The 26077-nt window shown below is 35.2% G+C and overlaps 1 long non-coding RNA gene across 3 annotated transcripts in view; it reads left to right on the forward strand.

The window, feature by feature from the left end:
* LOC144368052 (uncharacterized) overlaps positions 1-22328 on the forward strand; it is a 61647-nt gene extending 39319 nt beyond the window's left edge. For all 3 annotated transcript variants that reach the window (XR_013427780.1, XR_013427781.1, XR_013427779.1), the window contains one exon: positions 19735-22328. This is a non-coding gene — a long non-coding RNA (uncharacterized LOC144368052). The remainder of the gene's footprint in view (positions 1-19734) is intronic.
* The last annotated feature ends 3749 nt before the right edge of the window (positions 22329-26077 follow it).

Here is a 26077-nt window from a genome sequence, read left to right on the forward strand (position 1 = left end):
ACATCCTCAATACAGCTAGCACTATGCTGTTTGGACTTTCAACTTCCCAAACTGAGATAATAAACCTCTTTTTTCCCCCATAAGTATCCTGTCTTAGATATTTCATTATAGCAACCAAAAATTGAACAGTACGAGTGTTGAGAGCCACAGCCGAAGGGGCCCCAGCAACATCTAGCTGATTGGCTCCTCTGTGGTGATGCTCATTGGAGATGCTCATTGAGCTGTTTCCCCGCCCTTTCAGACTGTCAGCTGATGATTGGCTCACAGTGGCCCCAGCAACATCTAGCTGATTGGCTCCTCTGCGGTGATGTTCATTGGGCTGTTTCCCTGCCCTTTCAGACCACGGAGCTGCTCATTGGGGGACTTTTTTGGCTCCGACCACACCACCCAGCCAATCGGCCTCAAGAGCAGGAGGATTGTGGGAGGTGGTGAGGCTTGTGGTTGAGGGAGAGGCTTGTGGGAAGCCGGTGGTGGCAGTTGGGCTCTGAGGGTTTTTCCTGAGGAGCTGTTTTGTTTGGCCTGTGTGGTTCTAAAAATAAAGTTCATTTCTTTTGACAAGTGGCTCTTGAATTGTGCCCAGCCAGACTGTGGCATTTGGTGGGCCACACGGGGAATGACTGAGGGTAAGTGATAAGGTAAACTGCTCGCCCCTGAGGGCAGGGCGAGAGGATGGGTAGCCATTTTAAGATTCCTCTCTTGTTTTGCTTCACTTTTGTTTTAAGTTGCCTATCCCTAGAGATGTGTAAGATGGAAGAAAAACCTCTCACGTCTGAGGAACAGATAGAGAGAAAGGACGGATGGACATTTCAGGAGGATAGAAAGGCTATAATGATTTTCTGTTGTTCCAATTTTGTTTCATTCTGTTTCAGTTTTGTTTGGCGTTATCTTCTTGGGTTGTATTATAGTTATAGTAGAAATATTCAAGCAAAAGAGAAGGTCTCTCGAGCTAGTCAGACAGAGAAAAAAATTCAAGTAAAAAAAGAAGGTCTCTCGAGCTAGTCAGAGGAAAAAATTCAATTAAAAGAGAAAGTCTCTTGAACTAGTCAGACAGAGGAAAAAAATCAAGTAAAAGAGAAGGCCTCTCAAGCTAGTCAGACAGAGAAAGAAAGTGTAAAGCAGAAAAAGCCATCAGGGGGAAATTTACAACAGGAGACTGCTACTAACACCTTTCTATCACCAGAGGATGTAAGTGTCCAACCAACAGCACCACCTCTACAGGAGACTGATACTAACTCCTTTCTATCACCAAAGGACGTAAGTGTCCAACTAACAAGGCCACCTCCATATGCTGGGAGGCCCCCAACCCCCACAGTTGATAGTTGGGAATCCTAAGACAAGATCTCAAATATTAACATGCCCTGTATTTGAGGCAGGAGGGCAGCGAGTTCACCATGCTTTAAATTTCAAAACAGTGAAGCAGCTAAAAGAGGCTGTAACAACCTACGGTCCTCAAGCACTCTTCACTGTAAGCATGGTTGAATCCATTAACAACTTGAATGTGACGCCAGCAGATTGGGCTAATATGTGTAAAGCTGAGGAGCCAATCAGCTAGATGTTGCTGGGGCCGCTGTGAGCCAATCATCAGCTGGCAGTCTGAAAGGGCGGGGAAACAGCTCAATGAGCATCTCCAATGAGCATCACCACAGAGGAGCCAATCAGCTAGATGTTGCTGGGGCCGGCTGATGACAAGAGGCCAGGCTTGCTCTTTTTATAATAATTCACTCTAACAAAACCAATGAGGGTCCTACAAGAATGATATTAATCCCTTCTGAGGGAATCACTCCTAATGATCCAATTACCTCCCATACCTCCCAGGACCCACCTCTTAAAAGTTCTACCTCTTCTCAAGAGCACTATGCAGGAATGAAGCTTCCAGCACATTGATCTTTGGGGGGACAAACTCAGAACATATCCAAACCATAGCAAATGCCATAAAGAATGTTAATAAAACAACTAGCAAAAATTGAATGTAGACTATATAGTAGATAATACTAATATTTTAATATTCAGTTTTCTAAACTTTGTATTATGGATGTATAAGCAAATGTTTTGTAGTTCTTAGGAAATACACAGAGAACTGTTTAGGGACATTAGAACTCTAACTCTCACTGTCAAGTGACTCAGGACAGTTTATATACATATACATATATGTATATAATATGTATATTATATACATATATATGGATATACATATACACATATATGTCTTAAACCTCTCTATATATGCATGCATGTATATGTTTAACTATTATTATTATTATTTTGGTACTGGAGATTGAACTCAGGTGTACTCTACCACTAAACTACATTGCCAGTCCTTTTTAATTTTTTAGTTTTGAGACAGGGTCTTGCTAAATTGCTGAGGCTGGCTTCGAACTTGTGATTCTCCTGCCTCAGCCTCCAAAACTGCTGAGATTACAGGCATGTAATCTGAAGAGGGAAGCTAGAAGTAGGTAAAATAAAATGAAATCTGATTTTGAAAATGTCTCTAATTTTGTGCCCAGAATGTAAGGGTGTGTGTGAAAAGAGAGAGAGAGAGAGAGAGAGAGAGAGAGAGAGAGAGAGAGAGAGAGAGAGAGAGAGAGAACAGAGAAGACAGTAACCAAAAAAAATGGCAAAACATTTACAATTAGTGATTTTTGAGTGAAGCATATACAAGACTTTGTACTATTCTTATTGCATTAAATTTGAAATTATTTCATAATTTAAAGTTTTTGTATAAAAAATACAAATTAACTTTAATTATCCAATTCCTTGTGTTTTTAAAAAACTAGTTTCTCTGCATTAAATAAACAGATGACTTGATAATGTGTAATGAGAAATGAATAGTGAAAGGGGAAAAGAAAAAGCAGAAATTGAAAGGTTACAAAGTTCAGAATAAGTCCAAAATGAATTCAGATTTATGAATAGTTGCATCACCAAAACAGAATTTATGAAAGGTGTTTCTTAAGCAATGGATTATGTTGCAAACAGGATACTAGATTAAAATCTGGGAGAGTATCTAGACTTTTTTTTTCAGTAACTCAAAAATTAGGTAGAAAATATATTATAAATATTGCACAGAGGAATCATTGGCAAAATCTTGTGATGGATGAGTCATGTCTAAAAACCTGGGAAATCAAAGAATACTTCAATATTCAAGCAGAGTTAACTAATAATAATTGCACACCATGATAAGAAAGTGCAAAGGAATAATAGTTCAGTGTTAAATTTTCAAAATAATGTCTTTTAAGTATTTATAGAAAACTTAGAGACATTTTCACAGTCAAGATTTCATTTCACTTTACCCACTTCTAGGTTCCCTCTTGAGCTGCTTAAATTTCAGAGTATTCCTGCTGCATGCCATTGGCTATATTGGAATTTCTCCCTATTCACTTATCAAATTCTCCACCAACTTTTTCCTTAGAACTCTCCCTTAAATGATTATATTTGATGTTTTTACCCACATAACCATCCTTACTACTACAGCTGTGATGACCTAAAATGGCAATACCCTTAAATATTATTAACAATTATATATAATTAACTATATGTTATAGTTAAATATTATCAACTAGACCAATTTCTATCTACAATATAGGACTCTTTTAAAAACTAATTTTTTTCTTAAAGACCATGTTTTGATTGTCGATATAGCTCAGTGATGGAGTACTTGTCTAGTATATGCAAGGCCTTGGATTAGATCCCCAACACTGAGGTGGGGAGAAAAGCTTTGTCTGCTTGGGTTTTCATAACAAAATATAATAGACTGAGTGACTTAAAACAACAGATATCTATTTTCTCCCAGTTGTGGAGACTAAAAGTCTGAGATCAGGGTAACTACATAGTCAATTTCTGGTAAGTATTCTCTTCCAGGCTTGGGGATAGCTACTTTCTGGCTACAATCTTACATGTTGAGAAACAGTACAAGATTTCTGTTGTTTTTTCTTATACGGGCACCAAACCCATTAATGACTGCCCTACCCTCGAAACCTCATCTAACCCTAATTACCTTTCCTAAGCCCTATCTCCAATGTTCTCACATTGGGTATTAGGACTTGAACATTTTAATTTGGTTGGGGGAGAGGGGTGGGACTCAATTCAGTCTATAGCAAAGACTTTGCCTGTATCTACTAGTTAGTGGGATACCATTTTTTATCCTGGCATTAAAAATTGAGCAGGAGATTATCTGTATAGCAGTGGATTATACATATCCACTGATTTGAAAAGTAATAAAGGTTCACTTTGTCTTTTAGCAACCTGAATATCATTTCATTGCTTAATATGGCCTACAAAGAAATTTGTTTACAGAGAATAAAAAATTTTGATACGAAATGCAGTAATTCAAAACATTTAAAGTACGTAAATAACCATTATCATAATAGAAACATGAACATTTGATGGTCATTTTGTTATACAGTAGTGTGCCAGATCTTTTACTCCCTTTTAATTCTCAAATTCCCAGGCTAACATGTTAACCATGGCACCATCTTGTGGATATTTCATCAAACAGCTGGTCTGTACAAACATTTATATGGAAATAAATGTAAAAGAAAGTTACAAAAAACATATAAAAGTTTTAAAATAAAGTTTAAGTTAAAAAAATATTGGCAAGTATTATTCCTCACTCTCAAAGAACTTCAACTATGTAAGTAAATTATTAAACTGGCTCCAACATGGTTATGATTTCTTTTTAAAGTATTTCCTGTATTAGCCATTTATATAAACTTTCAAACTGGCCACTTGGTGTTGAAAACATCAAATGGATATTTTAGACTTTCTATATATCTTAGATATATAAATATATGTGTGCTACTTTTTAATTGATTTAACTTCAGGATCTGATAGAAAAGCAAACTGATACAGAATATGGTTTTTTGTTTGTTTGTTTGTTTTGTTTTTTTAAGGGAAAAAAAACCTTTAAGAGAAATTTCAGTTAAATTACTCACTGGATATGAATCACTGTATTAATCCCTTTTGTATAACTATAATGAAAAGCCTGAGGCTGGATAAATTTATCAAGAGGTTTATCTAGCTAACACTTCTGAAATTAAAAGTCCAGCAGCTGATGATGATCCTCTTGCTGGTAGAGTCCTAAAGTGGCACATGGTATCACATAGCAAAAAACGGAGCGTGTATGCTTATATTTCTGGTCTCTCTCCCTCCTCTTATAAAGTCAATAGAATCCAAGCATGAAGGTTCCACCCTGATGATGTTATCTAATCCTAATCACCTCCAAAAGGAATGTCCAAACACCATGATTGGATTGTTTCCATCTTCTTAATACCTCACCATGGGAATTATTCAATACATGAATCCTCGGGGAACATACTCAATCATATTCAAATAACAACAATCACTTATTTTATTATTTTTTTAGAGAATTTTTTAAATATTTATTTTTTAATTTTTCGGCGGACACAACATCATTGTTTGTATGTGGTGCTGAGGATCCTACCCCGGCCCCACACATGCCTTGCGAGGGCGCTACCGCTTGAGCCACATCCCCAGCCCAACAACCACTTATTTACAACACACTGGTAGTTTTTAAATTTTAGGAGAAAAATACCAAACATCAAGTTCTGGTAATATAAAATAAAATAAATATTTTCTTATTTATTGTGCTGGGGATTGAACTCTGGGCCTCATACATGCTAGGCAAATGCTCTACCACTAAGGTACATCCCAGTCCTATAATTATTGTAATATTAAGCATGTAACTATTTATTGATTGTGATAAAAATTGTAGTAGATACATTAATGTTTTAATTTTAAAAGTATTAAGCACAAAGTTTTAATGTCGTTTTCGGAATGTAGTAGAGAAAAATTGAGGATGTAATTACATAATTAAAAAGATATAGAGAAATTGTTATTTGTAACACTTTCATTGTGAAGGTCCAGTATTTGGAGTTTACAATTACATTTAACAGTTTTTGTTACCATATTTACACATAGAGAAAACAGAGAATATCATTTATTGGAGACCTACTTACTATAAGCTAGGCATTTAGATACGTTATTTAATACAATCCTTCCAACGATTTTTCAATTTGGTACTATTGTTTATACTTTACAGATTAATACAATTAAGACTGAATAGTTATATAACCTGCAAGGTCACATAGCTACTAAGAAGTCATGATTTAAAAAAATTTTTTCTAGTCGTCAATGGACCTTAATTTATTTATTTATTCATTTATTTTTTGCGGCACTGAGAATTGAACCCAGTGCCTCACACATGCTAGGCAAATGCTTTGCCACTGAACTGCAACCCCAGAGCGGAAGTCATGAATTTTAATTCAAGTCTTCAGAGCCCAAATTTTTGCCACAGTGCAATTCTGCTTCTCAGAAATTAAGACATATTGAAATCTTTAAAAAAAACATTTATTTTTTAGATGAACACAATATCTTTATTTTATTTTTATATGGTGCCGAAGATCAAACCCAGCGCCTCATGCATGCTAGGCAAGTACTCTACCACTGAGCCACAACCCCAGCCTTTAAAATTTTAATCTGGATATTTAAAATAGAATTTAATGACGTATGCACTCCAAGTCCTACAGGTATGACAAATTAAAATATTATTTATATTTGTTACATTTAATTTATTATATACAAAATTTTATATGAACTAAGCTTATTACTGCATTTTGGGACAATATTCTTCTAATTATGTAATATTATGAAACAGTAGGAAGGCTGCCTCTATTATTACAACATTTTAGAAAACTATAAACAAGAATAAAACCTAAAGGGCAAATTTCCTTAATGATTAAAATTCTCTTAAACTTTTTAAGTCTTTGAGACACATTATTTTATGAAATACATCCATTATGAAGAGAAATGAACTAACAACTTTCAAAAATTATTTAGTTCTTTCTGTTATATATGTAGCTAGGTCACTGAAGCTATCATGTAGAACTAAGATTCTACACAACTAGGATGGTTGGTCCTTGAAAATTTCCCCCTTTTTTGGAATACTTTTTGAAAATAACCTAAAATTAAATGATAGAAGTATTTTCTGGTCCACAATATCATTTTAAAAACAGTGTTCTGAAATTAATTTTTTACCTTAAATCTTCAAGCAACCATTGCCTCAGATAAAGAACATAAGGAACACTACAGACACATTAAAAACAATCTTTCTCATACTAAGAAAAATAAATTAGAATTACACCATGATAATGTTTCTCCCAAAACTGACAAAGAAAAAATGTTGAATATGCCAGTATGGTGAAAATGGGAAGAAACAGTCATTCTCATATATTTTGATGTTAGCATACTTTTAGAAAGGACAGTTTGGCGAAATCTAAAAAAATTACAAGTGTACATTATTTTTTAATCTAACAATTCTACTTATAGATAATTTCACGTATATATTATATGACATACGTAAAAGGTTATTCAGACTTTGTATTAGCAAAGATTGGAAGTAACTTGATAGTGATCAATTGGAGATTAAATCATGACCATTTATATGATGGAAAATAGCAGCCATACATATGAAACTGTTAACAGTAAGTCCTTGAGGAGAAGGAAACTGAAATGGAAAGCAGGCATTTCACTATCCACACATTTGCATCTATTGAACGTTAAACCTCTTAAATCTCCCTGTTCTGGTTGCTCAGTGACCTTAGACCTGATATGTGTATGTCTAAGGTTGCACACATACACTTCCCACAAAAATCCAACTAGTATGGACAATCTCTGCAGAACAGTTTGACCCTGGTCCATAGCATTTCTCTAACCCAGGTCTTTTTATTTATTTATCATTTTAAATATTTATTCTTAAGTTTTAGGTGGACACAATATCTTTATTTTACATTTATGTTGAGGATCAAACCCAATGCCTCGTGTATGCTAGGCAAGCACTCTACCACTGAGCCACAACCCCAGCCCACCCAGGTCTTTTTAACAACAGCCTCTCCAAGTTCTAGGAGATCCATCAGACTTGCAGTCTGTAGTTTGAAAATGCGGATTCAAGTCTAGCATGGGATCATATTACAGCAATTATTTTCCTAATGTCATGTAACATATATAGCCCCAGATTTATGTCTCCTTCCTCCCAGTCTTTGGTTCTCCCCTGCCCCCACCTTAAACCTTTGGGCAAAAATACACACATAATACCTACACAAAAATATAATAATGAAGCAAAGACCCTCAGAATCCACTTCTCTTTTTATTGCTCCAGTCCAGATGTTTTCTTGATTCCCGGATCTATTTATCTAATGGCCTCTTTGGCATCTCCACTTGGATATTTAATAATATCCAATTTAAAATTGGGCTCAACATTCACTTTAAACCAACTCTTCCTGGCAACTCCATTCTTTCAACTATTCAGATCAAAACACTTGGTGTTATCTTCTGACTTCTTTCTCATACATCTCACGTTAATTAGATAGTAAATCCTATTAGCTCTACCTTTAAAATACATCCAAAATTTTATCTTTGTTAAAACTCCTACTGTTGGAAGTTCATAACCCTTTTGAATCAAATTGTGAAATATGATATATCAAGAAAGATGTGATGTTTTGAACGACCAACAATAAAAAAAAAAGAAAAAAAACTCCTACTGTTATCACCCTGGTCCATACTGTTGTCATCTCTCATCTGAACTATTTAATATCTTCCTCTAAGTCATCTCTTTGCTTCTGCTCTTCTCCCCTGCCTCTCTTCCAGAGGAGATTCTCAATTCACCAACTAGAGTAATATTGTTCATGTATGCCAGATTGTGTCTTCAAAACTTTCCAATGTTAAACAGAGTTAAACTCAAATTCTTACTTTGACCTACATGGCTCTTAAGGATCTGGACCTCTTCACTTTACTTCTATAACTTTATATTAAACAACTTGACTTTTGATTACCCTGCTTCAGTCACACTGCCCTCCTTGCTCTTCCTTGAACATGTTAAGGATGCTCCTACTTTCAGTACCATTTTCATCTGTCTTTCCCTTTATCTGAGATATTCTTTGCCAAGATTTATACCCTTATCTCTCCATTTTCTTCAGGATTTGACTTAAAAGCTACACTTGCAGTGTGGCCTTCCCTGGCCAACCTATATTAAAAATTATTTCATATCCCCTTTCCCTGCCTTAATTCTTATCACTATCTTAAATATATGTAAGTATTTATCTATTGATTTTGTTTATTATTTGTTTCCTCACATTACAATGTATATATAATGAGACAAGCCTTTCTGTATTTTTTATTGACTAGATCCCCAACACCTAGAAAAGTTCCTAGAATAGAGTTGGCACTCAATACATATTTGTTGAATGAATAAAAGAAGGCATGAAGGAAAATGGGGTTGGCAAGGCCTACCACTTAGATTTCCCCCCAAATATTCTTTTTTGTTGAGTTACATTTTTATAAAATGTCTACCGTTGAAGAATATATAGTTTCATAAGTTTCAAAAATGTGTGCTCATGAAACCATTAATTCTAATCATGTTATAGGACATTTCTATGACCCAAAAAGTCTCCTCATCCCTTTCCTATCAGTTCTATATCCTGTTTTCATTTCTACCATCATAAGTGAGTTTTGCCTCATTTTGAACAAATATGAAAGGAATCATGCAGTTTATATTCTAGTATTTCCTACTTCTACTCAATATTTTTGAGATTTTTTCCCCCCTACTCATGAATGATCAACAATAGTTGAGGTAGTTCATTTCTTTCTACTATTGAGAATTATTCCCTTGTATAAACATATCATAGTTCACTTATCTATTCGTTTGTTGATGGATATGTGGGTTGTTGGCTACAGTCATAAAGTTGATTACACTCTTGCAGATATCTTTTTTTTTTTTTTGGTACTGAGTATTAAACCCAGGGTGCTTGACCACTGAGCCACATCCCTAGTCCTTTTTATTTTTTTTTATATTGAGACAGGGTCTTGTTAAGTTGCTGAGGCTGGCCTCTAATTTGAGTTCCTCCTGCCTCAGTCTCCTGAGTTGCTGGGATTACAGGTTTGTACCACTACAACAGGCTTGCACATATCTTTTTGTGAACATTACAATTTATGAAGATTTTAATTTCTCTTGAGAAATTTTAAGAGTAGAACTGCTGAGTTATAAATGAATGTATTAACTATTTTAAAAGTGCCAAACAACTTTTCAAGGTGATTTACCATTTTGTAATTCCACCAGCAATGTCTTAGAGATGCTGGTTAAGATTTGTTGATTTTGTTTTTAGAAAGTTTTAAAGTGTTCTCAATAAGAGGCAATGTGGCAGGAAAAAGAATAAAGACATTGAAATTAGTTCAAGACTGGAAAAATTTTAAATATTAAATAGTCTTTCTCTCTACAAACCAGGCTTTAAACTGGGTTATATAGATATATGTTTTCAGTACATAGGTCAACACTATAGATGAAGTTTCTTTCTCTGTAAAATATCTTCCTATTTTATTAAAATTTAAATTAGTATGTAAAGTTTTAAGAAATGTTCCTGGAAACAGAATTTACTCAATAAAATTAATGAATGAATAAAAAATAATTCTAGTTTAGTTCAAATTTATATATCATAAACTGATATGAAAGACAGGCTCTTCATCAATAAATCCAGGCAGCATAACAAATTACTCTTAGAAGTAATTTATTTTCTAGGAGGTCTGAAGGAAAAGAAGACTTAATTTTTTCCTTTAAATACTGAAAGTAGATTCTGAGTTACAAGTCTTTGAAATGTTACAGCTAATGAACAATAAAATGTAGACTTAAAAATGTAGAATTTGAGGAGGGAAGTGCTAGGAAGAGATATTGGCCAAATTATATTGTTATATTGTGTGCATGTACAAATATGTAAGAGCAAATCCCATCCTTCCATACAACTATAATGCACCAATAACAATGTGGGAAGAGGGCTGGGCTATAACTCATGGCAGAGCGCTTGCCTAGCATGCATGAGGCACTGGGTTTGATCTTCAGCACCACAGTAAAATAAACAAATAAAATAAAGGCATTCTGTCCATCTACAACTACAAAAAATTTTTAAAAATGTGGAAAGAGGAGAGCTCAAAGATGATAGGTTAGTGTGAGTCAGCATCTCTCTTAGCTCAGCTACCCAGAAATTAAACAGTAGGAATACCACATCTCCCTGAGGCTTAGAGTGAAGAATCCTGAGACTGGAGGGGCAGTCTGCAAGAGCGAAACCACAGACTCTTGACTCATTAATCAGATATATACTAAAAAAAAAATCTATCCACTGGATATTTTCAATCATTGATTCAGGAATGGAGCTCTACCCAGCTCCGTAAGTCCTGAAGCTCATAGGGACTGACAAGGCTGGCTACAGTGGGTCAGAAGGTTGGAAGAGAGTGTGAGGGCATCTTGCCCTCAGCCTCCCACCAGCCAGCCAGTTCAGCACCTACCAGGTTCCTAGTGGCCCACCAGGCCTACTTTGGCTAGCACTTGCCAGGTCCTGGTACAAGTCTGGTTCCCAACTCCTTCCTCAGTTTGGCATCCACTGGTCCTGCCAGGTCTGGCATCATTCTGGTACCCAGTAGGGCTCTCTGGCTCATTATTCCTCAGTCTCCCAACCCACCTAGCCCCCAACCCAGCCCATCCCTTACAGCTTTGCAGTTGGCCCGCACGTCTCAGCACCTGGTTTTGATGCACCTGTCACAAAACAGCTGGGCCCCCAACATGGCTGGGCCCCATACTCCTCTTAGCCGCCAGACCAGCTGGGTCTAGCACATAGCTCCATGACCAGCACACAGGTCCCAGTGCCTAGCTCTCAAGACCAGCTGGGAGAGAAGCAGCTGACCAGAAGTTTGAAAGGATTGAGTTTGGAGAAATGGAGTTTGGAGACTAAATCAGAGACCAGGAATTATGGGGTCCACAGGTGACCTAAGGTGCTAAGAATAGGCTGCCACACCACATGAGTGGAACCCAAAGGAGATTCCTGGGGTGCAGTCTTCCAACATGGGCCAGTGATTGCTGGACCCTGGAGGTGTGCTGATGTAAAATCTCCAGACTGATTGGCACACAGCAAAGAGACCAGAGCATACCTAGCCTACACACTGCCTCTAGGAGTTCTGTCTCCATAACTAAACATCCCAGACTAACCCTCTCACCCTAGCAACCCCAAACATCCTGAGGTTGGAGCGTGCATCAAACTCCAGGCAACCCAACTTAACTACTGAGATGGGAAGCTGAGAAACTTTTGAACTTCAATGGAAACAATTGGTCAATTTTTTTATTGAGATCCCTTTTTTTTCTCTCTCTCACATTTCTATCATTATTGAAACCAAGTATTTTTTATGCATCAGTTTATTGAGGACTGGGATATCTGAATAATATATTATAGTTTTGTTGTATAATCTTTTCTTTTTACTTTTTTCTTTTCTTTTTAAATTTTTACTTTATATATATATATATATATATATATATATATATATATTCCTCTTACTTATCTGTTTCCCTGAATTATCTTTTTTCTTTTCTTCCACTAACTCCTCTTTCACTCTTCCTATAATTTTTTACTTCTATCTTTTCTCCTCATTTCTCATAAATATCACATCTTATACCACTTCTGTTCTCTGCCCACCATTTGAAATTATAAACCCTTTTGCAAACTTACTGTTTATATTGTAGACAACAATTGAACACATCATTTCTATTCATTATGACAAAATTGTAGATATCTAAATAGGAGCTATTTGGGTTAAGACTGTATATTGTTTTAATATGATGCTATTAATATTGGTTTCCCCCTTAAAGGCAAGGCACTGGAAACCTTCAGGGACACCATGAGTATAGAAGATAGAAACTGTACTGCCTCAGATCCACACTGCTAGATGGGAAGACACACAAAACACATGAAAACTCAAGGGAACAAAATGCCCCAAACAAACCAAGATGCTCCAATAATAGAATCCAATGCAGTAGAAGAAATGTCAGTAAAGGAGTTTAGAATGTATGTAGTTAAACTGATCTACAAAATAAAGGACAATGTGAGGAGTCAAATCAGAGATAAATTTCAGGAGGTGAAAAAGAGATTTTGAAGATAAATCAAGTAGAAACCCTTTCAATGAAGAAATAAATAAACCAAATTAAAAATTCAATAGAAAGCATCACCAACAGACTAGACCACTTGGAAGACAGAATTTCAGGCAATGAAGACAAATATAATCTTGAAAATAAAATTGACCACACAGAGAAGATAATAAGAAACCATAAATAGAGCAAGCTTTCAAGAATTATGGGATAATATGAAAAGACCAAATTTAAGATTTATTGGAATAGATGAAGGCATGGAGATACAAACCAAAGGAATGCACAATATTTTTAATGAAATAATATCAGATAATTTCCCAAACCTAAATAACAAAATGGAAAATCAAATACAAGAGGCTTATAGGACCCCAAATGTGCAAAATTACAACAGATCTACACCAAAGTACATTATAACAAAAATGCCTAACGTACAGAATAAGGATAGAATTTTAAAGGCCGTGAGAGAAAAATATAGGGGAAAACACTTCAGATATCAGCTGATTTCTCAACCCAGACCCTCAAAGATAGGAGGTCCTGAAATAATATATATTAGGTTCCAAAAGAAAGTAGATGCCAGGGGCTGGGATTGTAGCTCAGTGGTAGAGTGCTTGCCTAGCATGTGTGAGGCACTGGGTTCAATTCTCAGCACCTCATACAAATAAATAAAATAAAGGTCCATCAACAACTAAAAGTATTTTAAAAAAGAAAATAGACGCCAATCAAGAATCCTATATCCAGCAAAATTAAGCTTCAGACTTGAAGATGAAATACAAACCTTCCATGATTAACAAAATTTTGAAGAATTCACAACTAGAAAGCCTGCATACAGAACATTCTCAATGAAATATTCTGTGAAGATGAAATGGAAAAAAGTGAAAACCAGCAAAAGGAGGAACTACACTAAAGGGATAGTCAATCAAATTAATTTGAAATGAATTCAAATTAAATACTGGAAATAAATCAACATGACTGGGAATACAAATAATATCTCAATAATGACCTTAAATGTTAATGGCCTAAACTCATCAATCAAAAGACACAAACTGGCAGATTGGTTTAGAAAACAAGACCCAACAATATGTTGTCTCAAGAGACTTACCTCATAAGCAAAGACGTTCACAGACTGAAGGTGAAAGTTTGGGGAAAAACATTTCACTCACATGGATTACATACACAAGTGGGGTTTCTATCCTCATATCAGATAAATTGGACTTCAAGCCAAAGTTAATCAGAAGGGACAAAGAAAGACATTTCATACTGATTAAGGTAATTATATATCAACAAGACATAATAAACATAAATATTTATGTCCCAAACAATGGAGCATTTACATATATCAAACAAATGCTTCTCAACTTCAAGAATCAAATATACAACAGCACAATAATACTGGATGACTTTAACATACCTCCCTCACTAATGGATAGATCCTCCAAACAAAAACTAAACAAAGAAACTATAGAACTGAATAATACAATCAATAATTCATACTTAATGACATATATAGAATATTCATCCATAAATGAGCGAAAACACTTTCTTCTCTGTAGCATACAGATCTTTCTCTAAAATAGACCATATCTTATGCAAAAAAGCAACTCTTAGCAAACACAAAAAACTAGAGATAATACTCTGCATTCTATCAGAATAAAATTAAAAATTAACAATAAGATAAAAATAGAAGCTAACCTAACACCTAAAGACTAAATAATACACAATTGAATGACTAATGAATACTAGAAGAAATCAGGGATGAAAAAAAATACTTAGAGGTAAATGAGAATAGTGATATAACATATCAAAATCTCTGAGACACTATGAAGGCAGTGCTACAAGGAAAGTTCATTGCATTGAGTTCATTCATTAAAAGATTAGAAAATCAAAGCCCTAGAAAAAGAACAAATCAACACCAAAAGCAGTAGAATACAGGAAATAATTAAAATCAGAGCTGAAATCAATGAGATTGAAGCAAAAGAAACAATTCATTAAATTGACAAAACAAAAAGTTGATTTTTTAAAAAAATAAATAAAATTGATAAACCCATAGCTGTACTAATAAAGAGAAAGAGAGCAAAAACTCAAATTACTAAAATTTGTGATGAAAAAGGAAATATCATGATGGACACTCCTGAAATACAGAAGATAATCAGAAACTATTTTGAAAATTTATACTCCAATAAAATAGAAAATCTTGAAGATGTTGACAAATTTCTAAAGACATACAACCCTACCCAAACTGAATCAGGAGGACATACATAATTTAAACAGATCAATTTCAAGCAATGAAATAGAAGACACCATCAAAAGCTTGCTAATAAAGAAAAGCCCAGGACCAGACAGATCTCAGCAAAGTTCTATAAGACCTTCAAGGAAAAATTAACACCAATACTCCTCAAATTATTCCATGAAATAGAAAAAGAGAGAACCATTCCAAATTTATTCTATGAAGCTAGTATCACCCTGATGCCAAAACCAGACAAAGACTCATCAAGGAAAGAAAACTTCAGACCAATTTCCCTTATGGACATAGATACAAAAATTCTTAATAAAATTCTGGCAAATCTCATACAAAAACATATTTAAAAGATAGTGAATACTAATCAAATGGGATCATCCTAGGGTTGTAAGATTGGTTCAACATATGGAAATCAATAAACATAATTCATCACATCAATAGACTTAAAGACAAGAATAATATGATCATCTCAATAGATGAAAAAAAAAGCATTTGACAAAATTCAGTACCCCTTCATGTTCAAAACACTAGAAAAACTAAGGATAGTAGGAATATACCTCAACATTGTAAAAGCTATATATGCTAAACTCAAGGCCAACATCATTCTAAACAAAGAAAATCTGAAAGCATTTCCTCTAAGAACCAGAACAAGACAAGGAAGCCCCCTTTCATCACTTTTATTCAACATCATTCTTGAAACTCTTGCCAGAGCAATTAGACAGAAGAAAGAAATTGAAAAGATATGGAAAAAAAAGAACTCAAACTATCACTATTTGCTGACAACATGATTCTATATTTAGAAGATCCAAAAAATTTCACCAGAAAACTTCTAGAATTAATAAATGAAATCAGCAAAGTAGTAGAATATAAAATAAATACATAAATCAAATGTGTTTCTATACATCAGTGATGAATCTACTGAAAGATAAATTAGGAAAACTACCCCATTCACAATAGCCTCAAAAAATAAAATAAAATACTTAGAAATCAGTCTAACAAAAGAGGTGAAAGATCTCTACAATGAAAATTACAGAACAATAAAGAAAAATTTGAAGAAGACCTTAGAAGATGGAAAGATCTCCCATGCTTTTGGATAGGCAGAATTAACATTGTCAAAATGGCCATACTATGAAAAGATTTAATGAAATTCCTATTATAATCCCAATGACATTCTTCATAGAATTAGAAAAAACAGTCATGAAATTCATTTGGAAAAATAAGAGACCCAGAATAGCCAAAACAATTCTTAGCAAGAAAAGTGAACCAGGAGGTATCACAATACCAGGACTTAAACAATTACAGTGCCATAGTAACAAAAATGCATGGCACTGGCACCAAAACAGGAACATAGACCAAGGTACAGAATAAAAGACACAGAGACAAACCCCCATAAATACAGTTATCTCATACTAGACAAAGACACCAAAAACACACATCAGAGAAAAGATAGCCTCTTCAACAAATGTTTCTGGAAAAATGAAATAAAAACCCTATCTCCCACCTTGTACAAAACTCAACTCAAAGTGGATCAAAGACTTAGGCACTAGAACAAAGACCTTGTGCCTAATAGAAGAAAAAGTAGGCCCAAATCTTTACAACATCAGGTTAGGAATTGACTTCCTTAACAAGACTCCTAAACTGAAAGAAGTAAAATCAAGATACAATAAATGAGATAAAAAAAAAATCTCTAGCAATTAGAGAAATGCAAATCAAAACTACACTGAGATTCCAATTCACTCCAGTCAGAATAACAATTATCATGAATACAAATAACAATAAATGTTGATGAGGGGGCTGAGGCCATAGCTCAGTGGTAGAGCACTTGCCTTCCATGTTTGAGACACTAGGTTCGAGTCTCAGCACCACATAAAAATAAATACATAAAAAGATGTTGTGTCCATGTACAACTAAAAAAATTTTTAAAAAGTGTTGATGAGGATATGGGGAAAATGGTACACTCATACATTGCTGGTGAGACTGCAAATTGGTGCAACCATTACGGAAAGCAGTAGGGAGCTTCCTCAGAAACTTTAAATTGAACCACTATTTGCCCCAGTTATACACTCTTTGGTTTATAAGCAAAGGATGTAAAATCAGCATATGATAGTGACACAACCACATCAATGTTTATAGCAGCTCAATTCACAATAGCTAAACCATGAAACCAACCTAGATCCCCTTCAAGAGATGAATGGATAAGGAAAATGTGGTAATGGACTATTAGTCAGTCTTAAAGAAGAATGAAATTATGGCATTTGCTGGTAAATGGATGGAGCTGAAGAGTATGCTAAACTAAATAAGTCAATCTCCCCTCAAAAAAAAAAAGCCAATGTTTTCTCTGATATGCAGATGCTAATTGACAATGGAGGGGAGCCTGTGAAAGAATAGAGGTAGTTTGGATTAGACAGTGAGGTGTGGGAGGGAGCGGGTATGGAGGTAGGAAAGATAATAGAATGAATCAGACATTATTATCCTATGTGCATATATGATTACACAACTGGTATAATTCTATATCATGTACAATCAGAAGAATGAGAAGTTATACCCTATTTATGTATGATGTGTCAAAATGCATTATACTGTTATGTATAACTAATTAGAACAAATTTTAAAATGTGGATAGAGAAAACTTTTTTGGGAGCAGGTGGGCATTATTGGATATTGATCTTGGCACTTGGCTATGGAGCAACATCCCCAGCCCTATTTTTTTTTTTTTTTGTATTTTATTGAGAGACAGGGTCTCACTGAGTTGCTTAGTGCTTTGCTTTTCCTGAGGCTGCCTTTGAACCTGCTATCCTCCTGCCTCAGCCTCCCAAAGTCCTGGGATTACGGGCATGTGCCAGTGTGCCCAATGAGAAAACATTGAAAAAAAAAAGGAAATAATAAGATCTGAGCAGAAATTAATGGAATGGAAATAGAGCAGAAGAAATAAAGAACATCAACAAAATTAAAAATGTAGAATTCTATTATGCCTACTTTGTCCTGTTAGAATTCATCTAAAGAACTTAATTTTGAAACTTGAAAGAGATACTCTCATTCTACCAGTGAATAAAATGAGCTCAGATGAGCTCAGATGAGATAAAGTGACATATCAAAGGTCAGACATCCTAGTTGTTAGTAGCAGGACAACACTTCCTAGTCTGTGACTTATCATGAGTAGTTAGTAAACATTTGTTGAACTGGGACTAGCATTAGGTCTTAGTTATTACTCTTTCACTATGTTACTCTACCATCTGTAAACAAGTGTTAGGTTTTCAGGGAAAAGAAAGATTTTAAAGCTAAGTATTCAACAATGATTCATTTTTGTGTAATTTGAGTTCCTTCCTTAGAAATCTTGTTTCAAATACAGTAAAACAGCAAGAAGCCCTGGAGTAAGATCAATTTGTAATCCTCAAATAGGAATAAACTAAAGTTCTAATTTGTTTGTGGGGTAGGAATCAGGGGAAGAGACTGAGTATATGGAAGGAAGGCTGAAGTTATACAAGAAAGCAGCATTCCACATCATCAGAGATCAGGAAGCAAAGAGTGGGTTATTGTAGTCTCCTATTCTCCTGGCCCAGTCTCACTAGAGTAGTCAACAATTAAGGGTCTCAATTAAGGAGGAGATTCCTGGAACCACAGCAGCTATCAAGAAGTCCTAGTTAGGGATTATAGGCGGGCGCCACTGTATCTGGCTAGTAAATTCTCTGTTTTTTTTTTTTTTTTTGAAGAACTACCTATGAATGTTGACCTATTCTTGTTTTGGCTTCTTCAGAAACTCTGGTTTTTGTTTTTGTTTTGTTTGTTTGTTATCCTTTATTGGGTTTTCTTTGACTCATTGTTCAAGTTCTAACAATGGGTATAAGCCTTGTGCATTTGAATGAAGCTCATATTTCAGAATGTACTAGGGAAACAGCAAACGTAGCAGAGCCCTAGAGCTTCAGGTGATATTTTGGCCACAGGTGATATTCTCTGTAGTTGAAGAGTCAGCATGCCCCAGCAACCACCCAGGAAGATTTATTATTTTTATAATGGTAAATTTGCCTTTTAGAGAAAAATGAAGCACTTGTAAAACTGTGGTCTTGCAATCCTAAGGCATTTGTGTTTTTATCTTAGGATGGAATTAAAAGGGAAATGCCTCTTTGACTTTCATTTCTCTGCAGTCACTATTAAAGCCACAGTGATGGATGTTCTTCCAGGGTCTACAGTGGTTTATATTGTCTACTATGTCTACTTTCAAACGTCATTATAGATATTCTTACTGAAAGAGTTGCCGTGTACATGTCAGAAGATATTTTACTGTTCTCTTTATTAACACTTTGTATGAACGATGTTTTATAGAATGTTGTCTTTGTGCCCCATCAGTTGCAACAGCTGTTGTAGTCATTGTCTGGCAGTCTTTTGATTCTTTTTCCCTCTAGAAAAATCCTTAGAACATGTTTCAATCTTTCATATTCTAAATATTATAATGCTGTAGCTATTTCTATAGAAAGGTTACTTGAAATATTATTTTTTTTGACAATAACCTCTTGTGTTTGTGTGTTTACAGGGGTTCTAAGATCTCAATAGCACTGGAAACTTCCTTGGTTCTACCTGCACGTGACTGTGTGTGTCTGGGTGATCTGGGCAGAACCCTACTCTGAGATGGGGAGGCTAAAAGCTAAAGTTCCTGAACTCCACTTGCTCTGAATGCACTACATCTGTACTTAGGGGACATGAGATCTTCTGCACCACTGCATTTCTCCTGATTGTGCTGTTACTGGAATAAGTCAAATGCCTTCAATAATCAAGGCTCAAATGTTTTCTATAACTTGCATAACCAATACTTTGTAAAACTTGTTTACACTTCAATTGTACATTGTGTTTTTAAAGAAATACATAGTATTTTTATTTAGGTACCTCCAAACTTGAATTTGTGTGAAGCGTTATAAAATGATACATGTCTCTTCTGAGTACCATCGCAGTTGTACAGAGGTTTTCACTGGTTCCATTTTTCTACTGTTACTGATAAACATGTAACTGATTCTATCCTACAGGTTTCATTTCAAATAAATGGCTTATATAGGGGAAAAAAAAGGTCCAGTTATCAATATTTCAGGTAGACAGCAGGTTTGAATGGTTTAAGCCAACCCTGTAACTATGGGCCACAAGCTACAAAAGCATATTTTCATTTCATTTCATAAAACTCAAAATGACATGATTTGTATTTTATGCAAATTTAACACTTTGTAACTTGCTAGCTTTGTGTAAAAACAGGATCATACTATACTCAATCCTTATAGAACTGTCCAAAATATTTATCACTTTTCCCATGTAGTCCCTTGATTACATGTGGTTATTTTTTTCCCTTCTGACACACTGAACAGATTAGTAGGGGAAAATAACAAAGAGCTCAATTGATAAGTCACACTATTATTGCTTAATTCTAAATTCCCATGTAAATAAAGACTAAGTACAGATGCCTTACCTTGTCGGACTCTTCCTAGGACACATTCTGTGACAAAAATGATAACCTAATATCTATAATACTGGGAAATATTTTTTTAAGAGAGAGGGAGAGAGAGAATTTTTTAATATTTATTTTTCAGTTTTCGGTGGGCACAACATCTTTTTTATTTTATTGTGGTGGCTGAGGATTGAACCCAGCGCCACGGTGCATGCCAGGCAAGCACGATACCGCTTGAGACACATCCCCAGCCCAATACTGGGAAATATTAAGGTTTTATTTACCATCATTAGTTTAGCATAATTTACCAACACCTCTAACAACAACAATAACAACAACAACAATAGAAAAATAATATATAAAATAGAAAAATAGCTATAATGTGATTATACTTATAAAAGCCTTTTAGTTCTCATTTTTCCTATCAAAATCAAGTTAACTTCTTAGGTTCTCTCTCATTTTGGTGTCCTAGGCCTTAAAATCCTTCAGCTTTCCTCTCCTATGAATAGTAACAATGGCTACAAACTCATCTCTTGGGATTTTCCTTAGGATAGTGTCTTCAGTTACTATCCATCTATTCTTTTTAGACCCATAGACCCCATTACCAACAGTCCAATAGGTAGTCCTCTGAGGGTTCCAGCAGTGTGGTTTATGCTTCCTCCTAAGCTATCTCTTGAAATAGTTAATTCAACATTACTATAAATATAATTTCCTTGCCATGCCAATTAAGTGTAGATGCAGGCTAACTTCAATGTACTTGTCCTGGGACAATCAGAATCTTAACTCTTGAGTAATTTTCCAACAAGATTATCTCCAGTTCCCAATTTAAAGAGGAAAGATAAAAGTTTGGACAAATCAATTAAATAAACAACATCTCATACCACCATGTCAGAATCTGAGCAGAGTGAAAAAGGAATCTCTGCAGAGGAGTGACCCAACATGGGATGGTAAAGTACTGTTCTCTAGTCTTCTCCTATATGAAAAATAATTGTTAAAAAAACTGGCATTATTCTTCCTTAAATGGTTGATAGAATTTACTAGTGGAGTCATTGAATATACAGGTTTTTTATACAAATATTTTTAATTAAAAGTATAATTTCATACTGGGGTTTGTGGCTCAGTGGTAGAGTGCTTGCCTTGCACGTGTGAGGCACTGGGTTCAATTCTCAGCACCACATAATAAAATAAGTAAAATTATAAAAACAGTATAATTTATTCAATAGATATATGGCTGCTCATATTAGATAGATAGACATAGATAGATAAATAGATCAATCCATCTCTCTGAGTGAGCTCTGTTAGTGTCTTTCAAGGAATTTGCAAATTTGATATATTATAAATTTTATTGTCATGGAACTGTTTATCATATTCTCTTTTAAGTTCTATAATATCTGTAGTGATATTCTGTCTTAATTTTTAATGTTGGTAATTTATGTTTTCTGTTTGTTTTTGAGTAATCTTGCTAGAGATTGATATATTTAAATGATTCTTTAAAAGTGCATGCTTTTGGATTCATTGACTTTTCCTATTTTTTCTGTTTTCATTTTAATTGATTATTCTCTTTTCTTTATCTCCTCCTTTTGCCTGCTTTGGGTTTTATTTAATTTTTCTTATGGTACAACCAATATATGTATTTGATAGAGACATTTAATCCTACAAATTTCACAATAAATGCTACTCTAGCTGTGACCTACAAATTCTAAAATGTTGTGTGTTTTTTCGCCTTTCAGGTTACTTAAAAATTTGGGATGGAGATAGATAGAATTTATGTACAATACAGCTCAAATTTTTTTTTCGTGTGTGTGTGTGTGTGTGTGTGTGGTTCTGGGGATTAAACCCAGAGCCTGTGCATATGAGGCAAGCACTCCACCAACTGAGCTATATCCCCAGCCCTACAGTTCACAAATGTAAAAGTCTATAATACAATCATTTTTAGCATATTCATAGAGTTGTGAAATCATTTATCTTTGTCCTTTCCTTCTGTAGGAACAAAAATACCTTAGACTGGGTGATTTTTAAACAACAGAATGAATTGCTCACATTTGTAAAGACTTGGAAAGTCCATTATCAAGCCACCAGTAGATTTGATGTCTGGTAAGGGCTTGTCCTATTATTTCATAGATGGTGCCCTTTTGCTGTGTTCTTACTTGGTGGAAGAGGTGGAAAGGAGCACTCCTTCAACCTCTTCTACAAAAGCAATAATCTGTCTCTCAAGGAAGCAATCACTTTCCTAAAGACCCCACCCAACCTCTTACTATTATCACATTAGGCATTAGATTCAAACATATGCATTGTGGGAAGACACTGATGTTCAGACCATAGCATTCCATCCCTGACCTCACAAAATTCATGTCTTTCTCACATGCAAAATACATTCCTTTCATCCCGATAGTCCAAAAGTCTTAACTTAGTTTAGCATCAACTCAAAAGGTGAAAATCCAGAATCTCTTCCAAATCAGATATGGGTAAGAGTCAAAGTGTGACTTATCTTGAGGAAATTCCCCTCCAGTTATGAGCCCATGACATTAAGTTTTCATGAAATTAAGTTTTCAAGTTTCATGCTTCCAAAATATAGCAGTGGGACAGGCATAGGTTAAAATCCCTGTTCCAAGTGGAAGAAACAGGCAAGAAGAAAGGAATAACTGATCTAAAGTTAAGGCCAAAATCCAACAGGGAAAATAACACTGAGTCTTTTTTTTTTTTTTCCAGTGCTGGGGATTTAACCCAGAGCTTCATATATGTTAGGCAAGCACTCTACCTCTGAGCTACACCCCTAGCCACCAACATTAAATGTTTATAATCACTTTTTTCTTCTTCTTCAATATACTTCATCTTTATTTTGTCATTTAATTGCCACAATTATGTGATTTCTATTCCTTTTTTAAAAAAATAAAAAATTTGTTTTAATTAGTTATACATGATGATAGAATGTACTTCGATACATCATATTTAATGGAGAATAATTTCTCATTCTTCTGGTTGTACATGATGTAGAATCACACTGGTTGTACATAGGGTAATAATATCTGATTCATTCTACTATCCTTCCTACCCCAATGCTCCCTCCCCTCTCCTCATTTCCCTCTATCTAAAGTAACTCTGTTCTTCCCTAGCCCCTCCCCATTGTGAATTAGCATCTGCATATAAGAGAAACCATTTGACTTTTGTTTTTGGGGGAATTGGCTTATTTTGCCTAGCATAATATTCTCCAACTTCATCCATTCACTGGCAAATGCTATAATTTCATTCTTATTTAAGGATGAGTAATATTCCATTGTGTGTGTGCATGTGTATCACATTTTTTAATCCATTCATCTGTTGAAGGACATCTAGGTTGGTTCCATAGTTTAGCTATTGTGAATTAAGCTGCTATAAACATTGATGATAATCACTTTTAAAATAATGGTGTCTCACTATGTTGCTCACACTGGTCTGAAACTCCTGGGCTTAAATGATCCTCCCACTTCAGCCTCCAGAGTATCTGGAGGTCTCATGTGCCACCATGCCCAGTTTAATATTGTCTTTATAGCTAGAGAGTAATTCCCTTTGACTACATGTCCTAATCCTAGGCATACAGGGGCAGGTTTTATGCCCAAAGGCAGCCCTGCCACTATGGCTTTTCTGGGCTCTGTCTAATGAGTAGCTCTCATGGTTTAGTAGCAATCATGTGCCTACAGCTTTCCCAGATTGGAGATGCACACTGGTGGCCCTATGGCTATGCAGTCTCAGGGGCTGCCTCACTCCCATGTCTCCACAAAGCATTTTTTGTTTTGTTTTCTTTTTTTTTTTAACCTTTAAATTCAAGCCCCAGGAAGGCTCCTCTGCCCTCAGCCTCAAGCTCCCCAAATGAGAGAGCGAGGAATGTCACAAGAGGCTGGTGAGAGAGAGCTAGCACGTTTCGGAGTGGTCTTTTATTGAGGGGACTCTGGTTCTTAGAAATTTCCATCCAAAAAAGGTCAAGAGGGGCAGGGTTACAAGGACAGGTAAGGTAACTTGATCCCTGGGGATGTAGGAAGGCATGCCCATGCAGGAAGACACATTTGGCGTCATTTTTACTACTCTCAAGATAGGGGCTACTGTCTACAGCCACTTGAGAGTGGCCAGATCACTGGGAGTGACCGACAGTGCCTCAAACCAATCATGAGAGGAAAACGTTGGTCACATGACATGGTGTCCTCTCATACTCGACCACTGAGCTATAATCCCAGCCCTCTTCATTTAAAGAAATAATAATTTTAGTTATAGATGGACACAATACCTTTATTTTTTTATGTGGTGCTGAGGATTGAACCCAGTGTCTCACCTGTGCAAGGCAAGTGCTCTACCACTGAGCCATAACCCCAGACCTTCCCTTCATTTTTATTTATATATGACAGCGGAATGCATTATAATTTTTATTACATATATAGAGCACCATTTTTCATATCTCTAGTTGTATACACAGTACATTCACACCAATTCGTGTCTTCATACATGTACTTTGGATAATAATGATCATCACATTCCACCATCATTCATTTTCCCTTCATTTTTAAAAGAATTTTCTTCAGGGATAGTGTTTTTGGCTGGCTGGGTTTTTTTTTTTTCTTTTTTTTTTCAGTCTTTGAATATATGGTTCTACCCTCTCCTGGCCTGCAAGGCTTCTTTTTCTTTTTTTCTTTTATTCCATCACTGCTGGGAATTGAATCCAGTAGTGCTTAAACACTGTGCTACGCCCCCAGTTCTTTTTTTATTTTATGACAGGATCTTGCTAAGTTACCCAGGCCAGCCTTGAATTTGCAGTCATCCTGACTCAGACTCCAAAGTGGCCTTCCAATCCTTTTTTCATGAGTGTTTTTGTTTGTTTTGTTGTGAGTTGTTTTTTTTAATGTGAAGATGTTGGATTTTGTCAAGTGCTCTTTAAAGTGGTTTTCTTGAATGAATGTTCTATGGATTGCTGCAAAACATTGGTAAATTTTCAGAGTTCTGTTTTTGCATCTATCACATGTTTTTTTTTTTAAATATTTTTTAGTTGTTGATGGACATTTATTAATTTATTTGTATGTGGTGCTGAGAAACGAATCAGTGCCTCATGCATGTTAGACAAGCACACTACCACTGAGCCACAACCCCAGGCCCTATCACATATGGTTTTGTCTATTCTATTATAAAGTATGTTGAGCTTGCAATATTGGAACAAATCCCATTTTGACATTATGTATAAATTTTCATTAGAGCATTATAATTATACACAGTATTTGGGTTCATTTTGACAAAATCATACATGTAAGGAATTTGATTTCAAACACCCTTCCTCTTCCTTTTCCTCCCCTCCTCCTTCCCCCTATTCTGGATCAACTCTACTAATCTTCTTTTCACTCTTTTATTCTTTTTTGATTGATCCTTTATATATATAATATATATATGACATTCCCTTTGCTTTATATATTATATATATTCCCTTAAT

The sequence above is a fragment of the Ictidomys tridecemlineatus genome, chromosome 11 (genome assembly GCF_052094955.1).
Source record: "Ictidomys tridecemlineatus isolate mIctTri1 chromosome 11, mIctTri1.hap1, whole genome shotgun sequence".
NCBI lineage: Eukaryota > Metazoa > Chordata > Mammalia > Rodentia > Sciuridae > Ictidomys > Ictidomys tridecemlineatus.